Below are 13,380 nucleotides of genomic sequence, written 5' to 3' on the forward strand. Positions count from 1 at the left end.
ACTTCCACTGCAGGGGGCACAGGTTCGATCCCTGGTCAGGGAACTAAGATCCCTCAAGCTGTGCACCATGGCCAAAAAATAAAAATAAAAATAAAAATAAATAAAATTTAAAAGTCCTTGCATCCCTGGGATAAATCCCACTCAGCATGGTGCATTATTCTTTTAAAGTATTGTTGAATGGGGTTTGCTAGTATTTTGTTGAGGATTTTTGCATCTATGTTCATCAGTGATATTGGCCTGTAATTTTCTTTTTTTGTGATATCTTAGTCTGATTTGGTATCAGGGTGATGCTGGCCTCATAGAATGAGTTCAGAAGTGTTCCTTCCTCTGCTATTTTTTGGAATAGTTTCAGAAGGATAGGTATTAACTCTTCTCTAAATGTTTGGTAGAATTCATTTGTGAAGGCTTCTACGGTCCTGGATTTTCATTTGTTGGGAATTTTTTAATCACAGATTCAATTTCAGTACTTGTAATTAGTCTGTTCATATTTTCTATTTCTTCCTGGTTAAGTCTCAGGAGATTGTAACTTTCTAAAAATCTGTCCATTTCTTTTTTTTAAAACATATTTATTGGAGTATAATTGCTTTACAATGGTGTGTTAGTTTCTGCTTTACAACAAAGTGAATCAGTTATACATATACATATGTTCCTATATCTCTTCCCTCTTGCATCTCCCTCCCTCCCATCCTCCCTATCCCACCCCTCTAGGTGGTCACAAACCACCTAGCTGATCTCCCTGTGCCATGCGGCTGCTTCCCACTAGCTATCCACCCTACGTTTGGTAGTGTATATATGTCCATGCCACTCTCTCACTTTGTCACAGCTTACCCTTCCCCCTCCCCATATCCTCCAGTCCATGCTCTAGTAGGTCTGTGTTTTATTCCCGTCCTACCCCTAGGCTCTTCATGACAATTTTTTTTCTTAGATTCCATATATATGTGTTAGCATAAGGTACTTGTTTTTCTCCTTCTGACTTACGTCACTCTGTATGAAAGACTCCAGGTCCATCCACCTCACTACAAATAACTCAATTTCGTTTCTTTTCATGGCTGAGTAATATTCCATTGTATATATGTGCCACATCTTCTTTATCCATTCATCTGTTGATGGACACTTAGGTTGCTTCCATGTCCTGGCTATTGTAAATAGAGCTGCAATGAACATTTTGGTACATGACTCTTTTTGAATTATGGTTTTCTCAGGGTATATGCCCAGTAGTGGGATTGCTGGGTCATATGGTAGTTCTATTTGTAGTTTTTTAAGTAACCTCCATACTGTTCTCCATAGTGGCTGTATCAATTTACATTCCCACCAACAGTGCAAGAGTGTTCCGTTTTCCCCATACCCTCTCCAGCATTTACTGTTTCTGGATTTTTTGATGATGGCCATTCTGACTGGTGTGAGATGATATCTCATTGTAGTTGTTTTGTTGTTGTTGTTGTTGTTGTTGTTGTTGTTGTTGTTTGCGATACACAGGCCTCTCACTGCCGTGGTCTCTCCCGTTGAGGAGCACAGGCTCCGGACGCACAGGCTCAGAGGCCATGGCTCATGGGCCCAGCCTCTCCATGGCACATGGGATCTTCCTGGACCGGGGCACGAACCCGTGTCCCCTGCATTGGCAGGCGGACTCTCAACCACTGCACCACCAGGGAAGCCCTCATTGTAGTTTTGATTTGCATTTCTCTAATGATGAATGATGTTGAGCATTGTTTGTTGGCAATCTGTATATCTTATTTCGAAAAATGTTTGTTTAGGTCTTCTCCCCATTTTTTGATTGGGTTGTTTGTTTTTTTGTTATTGAGCTGCATGAGTTGCTTGTAAATTTTGGAGGTTAATCCTTTGTCAGTAGCTTCATTTGCAACTATTTTCTCCCATTCTGAGGGTTGTCTTTTGGTCTTGTTTACGGTATCCTTTGCTGTGCAAAACCTTTGAAGTTTCATTAGGTCCCATTTGTTTATTTTTGTTTTTATTTCCATTTCTCTAGGAGGTGGGTCAAAAAGGATCTTTGTATGATTTATGTCATACAGTGTTCTGCCTATGTTTTCCTCTAAGAGTTTGATAGTGTCTGGCCTTACATTTAGGTCTTTAACCCATTTTGAGTTTATTTTTGTATATGTTAGGGAGTGTTCTAATTTCCTACTTTTACATGTACCTGTCCAGTTTTCCCAGCACCAGTTATTGAAGAGGCTGTCTTTTCTCCACTGTATATTCTTGCCTCCTTTATAAAAGATAAGGTGACCATATGTGTGTGGGTTTATCTCTGGGCTTTCTATCCTGTTCCATTGATCTATATTTCTGTTTTTGTGCCAGTACCATACTGTCTTGATTACTGTAGCTTTGTAGTATAGTCGGAAGTCAGGGAGCCTGATTCCTGCAGCTCCATTTTTCGTTCTCAAGACTGCTTTGGCTATTCGGGGTCTTTTATGATTCCATACAAATTGTGAAATTTTTTGTTGTAGTTCTGTAAAAACTGCCAGTGGTAGTTTGATAGGGATTGCATTGAATCTGTAGATTGCTTTGGGTAGTAGAGTCATTTTCACAATGTTGGTTCTTCCAATCCAAGAACATGGTATATCTCTCCATCTATTTATATCATCTTTAATTTCTTTCATCAGTGTCTTATAATTTTCTGCATACAGATCTTTTGTCTCCTTAGGCAGGTTTATTCCTAGATATTTTATTCTTTTTGTTGCAATGGTAAATGGGAGTGTTTTCTTAATTTCACTCTCAGATATTTCATCATTAGTGTATAAGAATGCCAGAGATTTCTGTGCATTAATTTTGTATCCTGCAACTTTACCAAATTCATTGATTAGCTCTAGTAGCTTTCTGGTAGCATCTTTAGGATTCTCTATGTATAGTATCATGTCATCTGCAAACAGTGACAGCTTTACTTCTTCTTTTCCGATTTGCATTCCTTTTATTTCTTTTTCTTCTCTGATTGCGGTGGCTAGAACTTCCAAAACTATATTAAATAAGAGTGGTGAGAGTGGGCAACCTTGTCTTGTTCCTGATCTTAGTGGAAATGGTTTCAATTTTTCACCATTGAGGATGATGTTGGCTGTGGGTTTGTCATATATGGCCTTTATTATGTTGAGGAAAGTTCCCTCTATGCCTACTTTCTGCAGGGTTTTTATCATAAATGGGTGTTGAATTTTGTCAAAAGCTTTCTCTGCATCTATTGAGGTGATCATATGGTTTTTCTCCTTCAGTTTGTTGATATGGTGTATCACGTTGATTGATTTGCGTATATTGAAGAATCCTTGCATTCCTGGAATAAACCCCACTTGATCATGGTGTATGATCCTTTTAATGTGCTGTTGGATTCTGTTTGCTAGTATTTTGTTGAGGATTTTTGCATCTATGTTCATCAGTGATATTGGCCTGTAGTTTTCTTTCTTTGTGAAGTCTTTGTCTGGTTTTGGTATCAGGGTGATGGTGGCCTCATAGAATGAGTTTGGGAGTGTTCCTCCCTCTGCTATCTTTTGGAAAAGTTTGAGAAGGATAGGTGTTAACTCTTCTCTAAATGTTTGATAGAATTCTCCTGTGAAGCCATCTGGTCCTGGGCTTTTGTTTGTTGGAAGATTTTTAATCACAGTTTCAATTTCAGTGCTTGTGATTGGTCTGTTCATATTTTCTGTTTCTTCCTGGTTCAGTCTTGATAGGTTGTGCATTTCTAAGAATTTGTCCATTTCTTCCAGGTTGTCCATTTTATTGGCATATAGTTGCTTGTTGTAATCCCTTATGATCCTTTATATTTCTGCAGTGTCAGTTGTTACTTCTCCTTTTTCATTTCTAATTCTGTTGATTTGAGTCTTCTCCCTTCTTTTCTTGATGAGTCTGGCTAATGGTTTATCAATTTTGTTTATCTTCTCAAAGAACCGGCTTTTCGTTTTATTGATCTTTGCTATCGTTTCCTTCATTTCTTTTTCATTTATTTGTGATCTGATCTTTATGATTTCTTTCCTTCTGCTAACTTTGGAGTTTGTTTCTTCTCCTTTCTCTAAGTGCTTTAGGTGTAAGGTTAGGTTGTTTATTTGAGATGTTTCTTGTTTCTTAAGGTAGGATTGCATTGCTATAAACTTCCCTCTTAGAACTGCTTTTGCTGCATCCCATAGGTTTTGGGTTGTCGTGTTTGCATCGTCATTTGTTTCTAGGTATTTTTTAATTTCCTGTTTAATTTCTTCAGTGGTCTCTTGGTCATTAAGTAGTGTGTTGTTTAGCCTCCATGTGTTTGTATGTCTTACAGATTTTTTCCTGTAATTGATATCTAGTCTCATAGCATTGTAGTCAGAAAAGATACTTGATATGATTTCAGTTTTCTTAAATTTACCAAGGCTTGATTTGTGACCCAAGATATGATCTATCCTGGAGAATGTTCCATGAGCACTTGAGAAGAATGTGTATTCTGTTGTTTTTGGATGGAATGTCCTATAAACATCAGTTAAGTCCATCTTGTTTAATGTATCATTTAAAGCTTGTGTTTCCTTATTTATTTTCATTTTGGATGATCTGTCCATTGGTGAAAGTGGGGTGTTAACGTCCCCTACTATGATTGTGTTACTGTCGATTTCCCCTCTTATGGCTGTTAGTATTTGCCTTATGTATTGAGGTGCTCCTATGTTGGGTACATAAATATTTACAATTGTTACATCTTCTTCATGGATTGATCCCTTGATCATTATGTAGTGTCCTTCTTTGTCTCTTGTAATAGTCTTTACTTAAAAGTCTATTTTGTCTGATATGAAAATTGCTACTCCAGCTTTCTTTTGATTTCCATTTGCATGGAATATCTTTTTCCATCCCCTCACTTTCAGTCTGTATGTGTTCCTAGTTCTGAAGTGGGTCTCTTGTAGACAGCATATATACGGGTTTTGTTTTTGTATCCATTCAGCCATTCTGTGTCTTTTGGTGGGAGCATTTAATCCATTTACATTTAAGGTAATTTTCGATATGTCTGTTCATATTACCATATTCTTAATTGTTTCATGTTTCTTCTTGTAGGACTTTTCCGTCTCTTGTGTTTCTTGCCTAGAGAAGTTCCTTGAGCATTTGTTGTAAAACTGGTTTGGTGTTGCTGAACTCTCTCAGCTTTTGCTTGTCTGTAAAGTTTTTAATTTCTCCATCAAATCTGAGATCCTTGCTGGGTAGAGTAATCTTGGTTGTAGGTTTTTCTCCTTCATCACTTTAAATATGTCCTGCCACTCCCTTCTGGCTTGCAGAGTTTCTGCTGAAAGATCAGCTGTTAACCTTATGGGGATTCCCTTGTGTGTTATATGTTGTTTTTCCCTTGCTGCTTTTAATATATTTTCTTTGTATTTAATTTTTGACAGTTTGATTAATATGTGTCTTGGTGTGTTTTTCCTTGGATTTATCCTGTATGGGACTCTCTGCACTTCCTGGACTTGATTAACTATTTCCTTTCCCATATTAGGGAAGTTTTCAACTATAATCTCTTCAAATATTTTCTCAGTCCCTTTCTTTTTCTCTTCTTCTTCTGGGACCCCTATAATTCAAATGTTGGTGTGTTTAATGTTGTCCCAGAGGCCTCTGAGACTGTCCTCAGTTCTTTTTTTTTTTTTTTTTTTTTGCGGCATGCGGGCCTCTCACTGTTGCGGCCTCTCCCGTTGCAGAGCACAGGCTCCGGATGTGCAGGCTCAGCGGCCACGGCTCACGGGCCCAGCCGCTCCGCGGCATGTGGGATCTTCCCGGACCAGGGCACGAACCCGTGTCCCCTGCATCGGCAGGCGGACTCTCAACCACTGTGCCACCAGGGAAACCCTGTCCTCAGTTCTTTTCATTCTTTTTTCTTTATTCTGCTCTGCCGTAGTTATTTCCACTATTTTTTTTATCTTCCAAGTCACTTATCCGTTCTTTTGCCTCAGTTATTCTGCTATTGATCCCATCTAGAGTATTTTTAATTTCATTTATTGTGTTGTTCATTGTTGCTTGCTTCCTCTTTAGTTCTTCTAGGTCCTTGTTAAATGTTTCTTGCATTTTGTCTATTCTATTTCCAAGATTTTGGATCATCTTTACTATCATTATTCTGAATTCTTTTTCAGGTAGACTGCCTATTTCCTCTTCATTTGTTAGGTCTGGTGGGTTTTTACCTTGCTCCTTCCTCTGCTGTGTGTTTTTCTGTCTTTTCATTTTGCTTATCTTACTGTGTTTGGGGTCTCCTTTTTGCAGACTGCAGGTTCGTAGTTCCTGTTATTTTTGGTGTCTGCCCCCAGTGGTTAAGGTTGGTTCAGTGGGTTGTGTAGGCTTCCTGGTGGAGGGGACTAGTGCCTGTGTTCTGGTGGATCAAGCTGGATCTTAGCTTTCTGGTGGGCAGGACCACATCTGGTGGTGTGTTTTGGGGTGTCTGTGACCTTATTATGATTTTAGATAACCTCTCTGATAATGGGTGGTGTTGTGTTCCTGTCTTGCTAGTTGTTTGGCATAGGGTGTCCAGCACTGTAGCTTGCTGGTCGTTGAGTGAAGCTGGGTCTTGGTGTTGAGATGGAGCTCTCTGGGAGGTTTTCGCTGTTTGATATTATGTGGAGCTGGGAGGTCTCTTGTGGACCAGTGTCCTGAGGTTGGTTCTCCCACCTCAGAGACACAGCCCTGATGCCTGGCTGGAGCGCCAAGAGCCTTTAATCCACATGGCTCAAAATAAAAGGGAGAAAAAAAGAAAGAAAGGAAGGAAGGAAGGAAGGAAAAAAGGAAGGAAGGAAGAAAGGAAGAAAGGAAGGAAGAAGATAAAATAAAGTTATTAAAATAAAAAATAATTATTGAGAAGAAAAATTTTTTAAAGTTAAAAAAAAAAAAAACGGGACAGTCAGATCCTACGACAAATGGTGAAAGCAAAGCTATACAGACAAAATCTCACACAGAAGCATACACATACACACTCACAAAAAGAGAAAAAGGGGGAAAAAAGTAATATATCTTGCTCCCAAAGTCCACCTCGTCAATTTGGGATGATTCGTTGTCTATTCAGGCATTCCACAGATACAAGGTACATCAAGTTGAGTGTGGAGATTTAATCCGCTGCTCCTGAGGTTGCTGGGAGAGATTTCCCTTTCTCTCCTTTGTTTGCACAGCTCCCGGGGTTCAGCTTTGGATTTGGCCCCGCCTCTGCATGTAGGTCGCCTGAGGGCGTCTGCTCTTTGCTTAGACAGGACGGGGTTAAAGGAGCAGCTGATTCGGGGGCTCTGGCTCACTCAGGCCTGGAGGAGGGAGGGGCACGGATGCGGAGTGAACCTGCGGCGGCAGAGGCCAACATAACATTGCACCAGCCTGAGACGCGCCATGTGTTCTCCCGGGGAAGTTGTCCCTGGATCACGGGACCCTGGCAGTGGCGGGCTACACAGGCTCCCAGGTGGGGATGTGTGGATAGTGACCGCTTCTTGGTGGCGGCAGCAGCAGCCCTAGCGTCACATACCCGTCTCTGGGGTCCGCGCTGTTAGCCGCGGCTCACGCCCGTTTCTGGAGCTCCTTTAAGCGGAGCACTTAATCCCCTCTCCTCGCGCACCAGGAAGCAAAGAGGGAAGAAAAAGTCTCTTGCCTCTTCAGCAGCTCCAGACTTCTCCCGGACTCCCTCCCGGCTAGCTGTGGCGCAGTAGCCCCCTTCAGGCTATGTTCATGCTGCCAACCCCAGTCCTCTCCCTGCGATCCGACCAAAGTCCGAGCCTTAGCTCCCAGCCCCTGCCAGTCCCGGTCCCGGCGGGTGAGCAGACAAGCCTCTCGGGATGGTTGCAGCTGGTCGGCACCGATCCTCTGTGCGGGAATCTCTCCGCTTTACCTTCCGCACCCCTGTTGTTGTGCTCTCCCGCATGGCTCTGAAGCTTCCCCCCACACCATCAGCTGTGTCTGCCAATGAAGGGGCTTCTAGTGTGTGGGAACCTTTCCTCCTTCCCAGCTCCCTCCCACTGGTGCAGGTCCTGTCCCTATTTTGTCTGTGTTTATTCTTTTTTCTTTTGCCCTACCCAGGTATGTGGGGGAGTTTCTTGCCTTTTGGAAGGTCTGAGGTCTTCTGCCAGCATTCATTGGGTGTTCTATAGGAGCAGTTCCACGTGTAGATGTATTTCTGATGTATCTGTTGGGAGGAATGTGATCTCCGCATTTTACTCTTTCGCCATCTTCTCTCTCCCTCTGTCCATTTCTTTTCTTTTTTTTTTTTAATTATTACTAGGTTACTTTACACTCTTTTCTTACTAAGATTTTTTTTTTTCTTTTTTTTGGCTGTGTTATGTCTTTGTTGCTGCGCTGGGGCTTTCTCTAGTTGCAGCGAGTGGGGACTGCTCTTTGTTCTGGTGTGCGGGCTTCTCACTGCGGTGTTCTCTCCTGCTGTGGAGCATGGGCTCTAGGCCCAGGAGCTTCAGTAGTTGTGGCCCGCGGGCTCCAGAGCGCAGGCTCATTAGTTGTGGCGCATGGGCTTAGTTGCTCCGTGGCATGTGGGATCCTCCTGGGCCAGGGCTCGAACCTGTGTCCCCTGGATTGGCAGGCAAATTCTTAACCACTGTGCCACCAGGGAAGCCCCTGACCATTTCTTCTACCTAGAAAAATCTGTAGAACTTAGTAAAAAATAAGTGAAACGTCTCATTGCTGAAGCAAAGAAAAATTACAAGAAAAAGGTGGCAGTGATGAAGAGGAGACAGGTGATCCTTTAGAAGATGGCATGCAGGGCGCCTGTACGCAGGCTCAACCTCAGATCCCCTGGAGGATGGTGACCCAGAGGATGACAGGACACTGGATAATGATGAGCTGGCCGAGTATGACTTAGATAAATATAATGAAGAAGGTGACGCAGATACTGAAAGTCTTGGTGAATCTCTTTTGGGTCTTACAGTCTATGGGAGTAATGATCAAGACCCTTACGTTACTCTGAAAGATACGGAGCAGTACAAACGTGAAGTTTTCTTGATTAAGCCCAATGACATTCTCATAGTTTGTGGCAGAGCTGAACAGGACCAATGCAATTTAGAGGTACATGTTTATAATCAAGAAGAAGATTCTTTTTATGTCCACCATGATATCCTGTTGTCTGCATACCCTTTGTGTGGAATGGCTGAATTTTGATCCTAGCCCAGATGATTCAACTGAAAATTACATTCTGTGGAAAACATGGCCCCCGTTATTGAAGTGTGGGATTTTGATATAGTGGAATTCTTTAGAGCCAGTCTTTTACACTTAGAAGTAAGCTATCAAAAAAGAAGAAAAAGAAAGGAAAGATGAATTCCTCAGCAGATGGGCATACCAATGCTGTCCTTGACCTTTCTTGGAATAAGCTGATCAGAAATGTGCTGGCCAGTGCATCAGCTGATAACACTGTTATTCTGTGGGATACGTCCTTGGGGAAACCAGCAGCCAGCCTTGCCATACATACAGACAAGATCCAGACTCTCCAGTTTCATCCATTTGAAGCACAGACTCTGATTTCTGGATCATATGATAAGTCAGTGGCTTTGTATGACTGCCAAATTCCAGAGGAAAGCCATCAAATGTGGCGATTCAGTGGGCAGATTGAGAGTGACTTGGAATCACTTTTCACCTTGTCATTTTTTGGCCAGTACAGATGATGGTTTTGTATATAATTTGGATGCACGTTCAGATAAGCCAATTTTTACACTTAATGCACACAATGATGAAATTTCTCATCTTGATCTAAGCAGTCAAATCAAGGGCTGTCTTGTGACTGCATCAGCAGACAAGTATGTGAAGATCTGTGTGAAGAATCTGTCCATTTTATTGGAATATAATTTTTCTTAGTGGACTCTTATGATCCTTGATATTTCTGTAGTGCCGGTTGTGACTTCTCCTTTTTCATTTCTGATTCGGGCCCTCACCCTTTTTTTCTTGATGAGTTTGGCTAAAGGTTTATCAATTTTGGTTATCTTTTCAAAGAATCAGCTTTTAGTTTCATTGATCTTTTCTGTGGTGTTCTTCATCTCTATTTCATTTATTTCTGCTCTGATTTTATGATTTCTTTCCTTTAACTAACTTTGGGTTTTGTTTGTTCTTCTTTCTCTAGTTGCTTTAGGTGTAAGGTTAGGTTGTTTATTTGAGATTTTTCTTGTTTCCTGAGGTAAGCTTGTATTGCTATATACTTCCCTCTTAGAACTGCTTTTAGAACTGCAGCATCCCATAGGTTTTGGATCACTGTGTTTTCATTTTCATTTATCTCTAGATATTTTTTGAGTTTTTCTTTGATTTCTTCAATGATCCATGGGTTGTGTAGTAGCATATTATTTAGCCTCCATGTGTTTTTTGCAGTTTTTTTCTTGTAGTTGATTTCTAATCTCATAATGCTGTGGTTGGAAAAGATGCTTGATATGATTTCAGTTTTCTTAAATTTACTGAGGCTTGCTTTGTGGCCCAGCATGTGATCTATCCTGGAGAATGTTCCATCTGCACTTTAAAAGAATGTATATTCTGCTGCTTTTGGATGGAATGCTCTAAATATCAATTAAGTCCGTCTGGTCTAATGTGTCATTTAAGGCCTGTGTTTTCTTATTGATTTTCTGTCTGGATGATCTGTCCATTGATGAAAATGGGTTGTTAAAGTTCCCCACTATTATTGTATAAGTGTCAATTTCTCCTTTTATGTCTGTTAACATTTGCCTTATATATTGAGGTGCTCCTATGTTGAGTGCATGTTATTTGCAATTGTTATATCTTCTTGGATTGATCCCTTGACCATTATGTGGTGTCCTTGTCTCTTGTAACAGTCTTTATTTTAAAGTCTATTTTGTCTGATATGAGTATTGCTACTCCAGGTGTCTTTTAATTTCTATTTGCATGGAATACCTTTTTTTCCATCCCCTCAATTTCAGTCTGTATGTGTGTCTCTAGATCTGAAGTGCATCTCTTGTAGACAGCATATATACAGGTCTTGTTTTTGTATCCATTCAGCCAGTCTGTGCCTTTTGGTTGGAGCATTTAATCCATTTACATTTGAGGTAATTATTGATATGATGTATATTCTTATTGCCATTTTGTTAATTGTTTTGGATTTGTTTTTGTAGGTCTTTTTTATTTCTTTCCTCTTTTATTCTCTTATCCTGTGATTTGATGACTATCTTTAGTATTGTGTTTGGATTCCTTTTTCTTTTGTGTGTGGTGGTATATCTATTATAGATTTTTGGTTTGTGGTCACCATGAGGTTTTGATATAGCAGTCTGTATATATATTTGATTGTTTTTTGCCGGTCTCTTTTTTTTTAAACATTTATTTATTTGGCTGTGCCAAGTCTTAAGTACGGCACATAGCATCTTCGTTGTGGCATGCAGGATCTTTAGTCGCAGCATGTGGGATCTTTAGTTGCAGCATGCGGGCTCTTAGTTGCAGCGTGTGGGATCTAGTTCCCTGACCAGGGATTGAACCTGGGCCCTCCTACGTTGAGAGCATGGAGTCTTAACCACTGGACCAGGGAGGTCCCAAATTGCTGGTCTCTTAATTTCAAATATCCTGCATTTGCACTCTTCTCCTCTCATGATTACTGGTTTAGATGTTATATTTGTATGTGAATGATTTCCTACCTTTCTATATGTTTGCCTTTACTGGTGAGGTTTCCCAATTTGTAGTTTTCATGTTTCTAGTTGTGGCCTTTTCTGCCTAGAGAAGTTATTTTAGCATTTCTTATAAAGCTGGTTTGGTGGTGCTGAATTCTTTTAGCTTCTGCTTATCTGTAAAGCTTTTGATTTCTCCATCAAATCTGAGAGCCTTGCTGGGTACAGTATTCTTGGTTGTAGGTTTTTCCCTTTCATCACTTTAAATATATTGTGCCATCCCCTCTGGCCTGCAGAGTTTCTGCTGAAAAATTAGCTGATAACCTTATGGGGATTCCATTACATGTTATTTTCTGGTTTCCCTTGTTGCTTTTAATATTTTATCTTTATCTTTAATTTTCATCACTTTGATTACTATGTGTCTCAGTATGTTCTTCCTTGGATTAATCCTATATGAGACTCTCTGCAATTCCTGGCCTTGGGTGACTGTTTTCTTTCTGTTAGGGAAGTTTTCAGCTATTATCTCTTCAAATATTTTCTCAGGCTCTTTCTCTCTCTCTCTTCTCCCTCTGGGACCCCTATAATGTGAATGTTGGTACATTTGATGTTGTCCCAGAGGTCTCTTAAACTGTCCTCATTTCTTTTTCTTTATTCTGTCCCATGGCATTGATTTCCAGCATTCTGTCTTCCAGCTCACTTATCCATTCTTCTGCCTCATATATTCTGCTATTGATTCCTTCTAGTGTATTTTTTTTTTTTTTTTTGTGGTACGCAGGCCTCTCACTGTTGTGGCCTCTCCCGTTACGGAGCACAGGCTCCGGATGCACAGGCTCAGCGGCCATGGCTCACGGGCCCAGCCACTCCGTGGCATGTGGGATCTTCCCGGACTGGGGCACGAACCCGTATCCCCTGCATCGGCAGGCAGATTCTCAACCACTGCACCACCAGGGAAGCACCCTTCTAGTGTATTTTTTATTGCAGTTATTGTATTCTTCAACTCTGGTTGTTCTTTATCTTTTCTAACTCTTCATTAAAAACTTCTTGTAGCTTATCGCTCTGTGCATCCATTCTTTTCCTGAGTTCTTGCATCATTGTTATGATCATTACTCTGAACTCTTTCTCGGGTAGATAGCCTATCTCTATGTCACTTAGTTGTTCTTCTGGGGCTTTGTCTTGTTCTTTTGTCTGGAACATATTCCTTTGCTATCTCATTTTGTCTACATTTATATTTGTATTTTTATATATATGGAAGGTTAGTTATGTTTCTCAACCTTGGATAAGGGGCCCTCTGTGGGATGTGTCCTATGAGTCCCAGCAGTACACTTCCCTCTTGTCACCCAAGGGCCAGGGACCAGCTGGTCCCAGGGTAGGTTATGATCTATGTCTGCTGACTTGGTTCCACAGGCTGCCGGATCTTAGTTTTCTTGCTTCTGGTGTCTGCCGCTGGTGGGTGAGGCTGGTCTAGAGGCTTGTGCAGGCTTCCTGGTGGGAGGGGCCAGTGCCTGGGCACTGGTGGGTGGAGCTGAGTCTTGGCCCTCTGGTGGGCGGGGCCATGTCTAGGGGCATGTCAAGAGGTGGTTGTGGGCCCAGGAAGTTGTTAGGCAGCCTGTCTGCTGATGGGTGGGGCTGTGTTCCTGCCCTATTGTTTGGCCTGAGGCATCCCAGCACTGGAGTCCACAGGCTTTTGGGGTGGGCCAGGTCTTGGTCCCAAAATGGCAGTCTCCAGGACAGTTCACACTGATGGATGCTCCCCAGTATGCCCACCACTGGTGTCCTTGTCCTCACAGTGAGCCACAGCTGCCCTCCACCTTCCCAGGAGACCCTCTAAGACCAGCAGGTAGGTCTGGCCCGGGCTCCTATGAAGTCACTGCTTTTGCCCTGGGTCCTG

The 13,380-nt window shown here is 41.6% G+C and overlaps 1 long non-coding RNA gene and 1 pseudogene across 1 annotated transcript in view; both read left to right on the forward strand.

Annotated features, from left to right (window-relative positions):
- Nucleotides 1-13,380, forward strand: part of LOC136794400 (uncharacterized) — a 42,890-nt gene that overhangs the window by 24,945 nt on the left and 4,565 nt on the right. The window lies entirely within an intron of this gene.
- On the forward strand, nt 7,734-9,579 carry LOC131758207 (periodic tryptophan protein 1 homolog pseudogene; annotated as a pseudogene).

Source organism: Kogia breviceps, chromosome 6, assembly GCF_026419965.1.
Source record: "Kogia breviceps isolate mKogBre1 chromosome 6, mKogBre1 haplotype 1, whole genome shotgun sequence".
Classification (NCBI taxonomy): Eukaryota; Metazoa; Chordata; class Mammalia; order Artiodactyla; family Physeteridae; genus Kogia; species Kogia breviceps.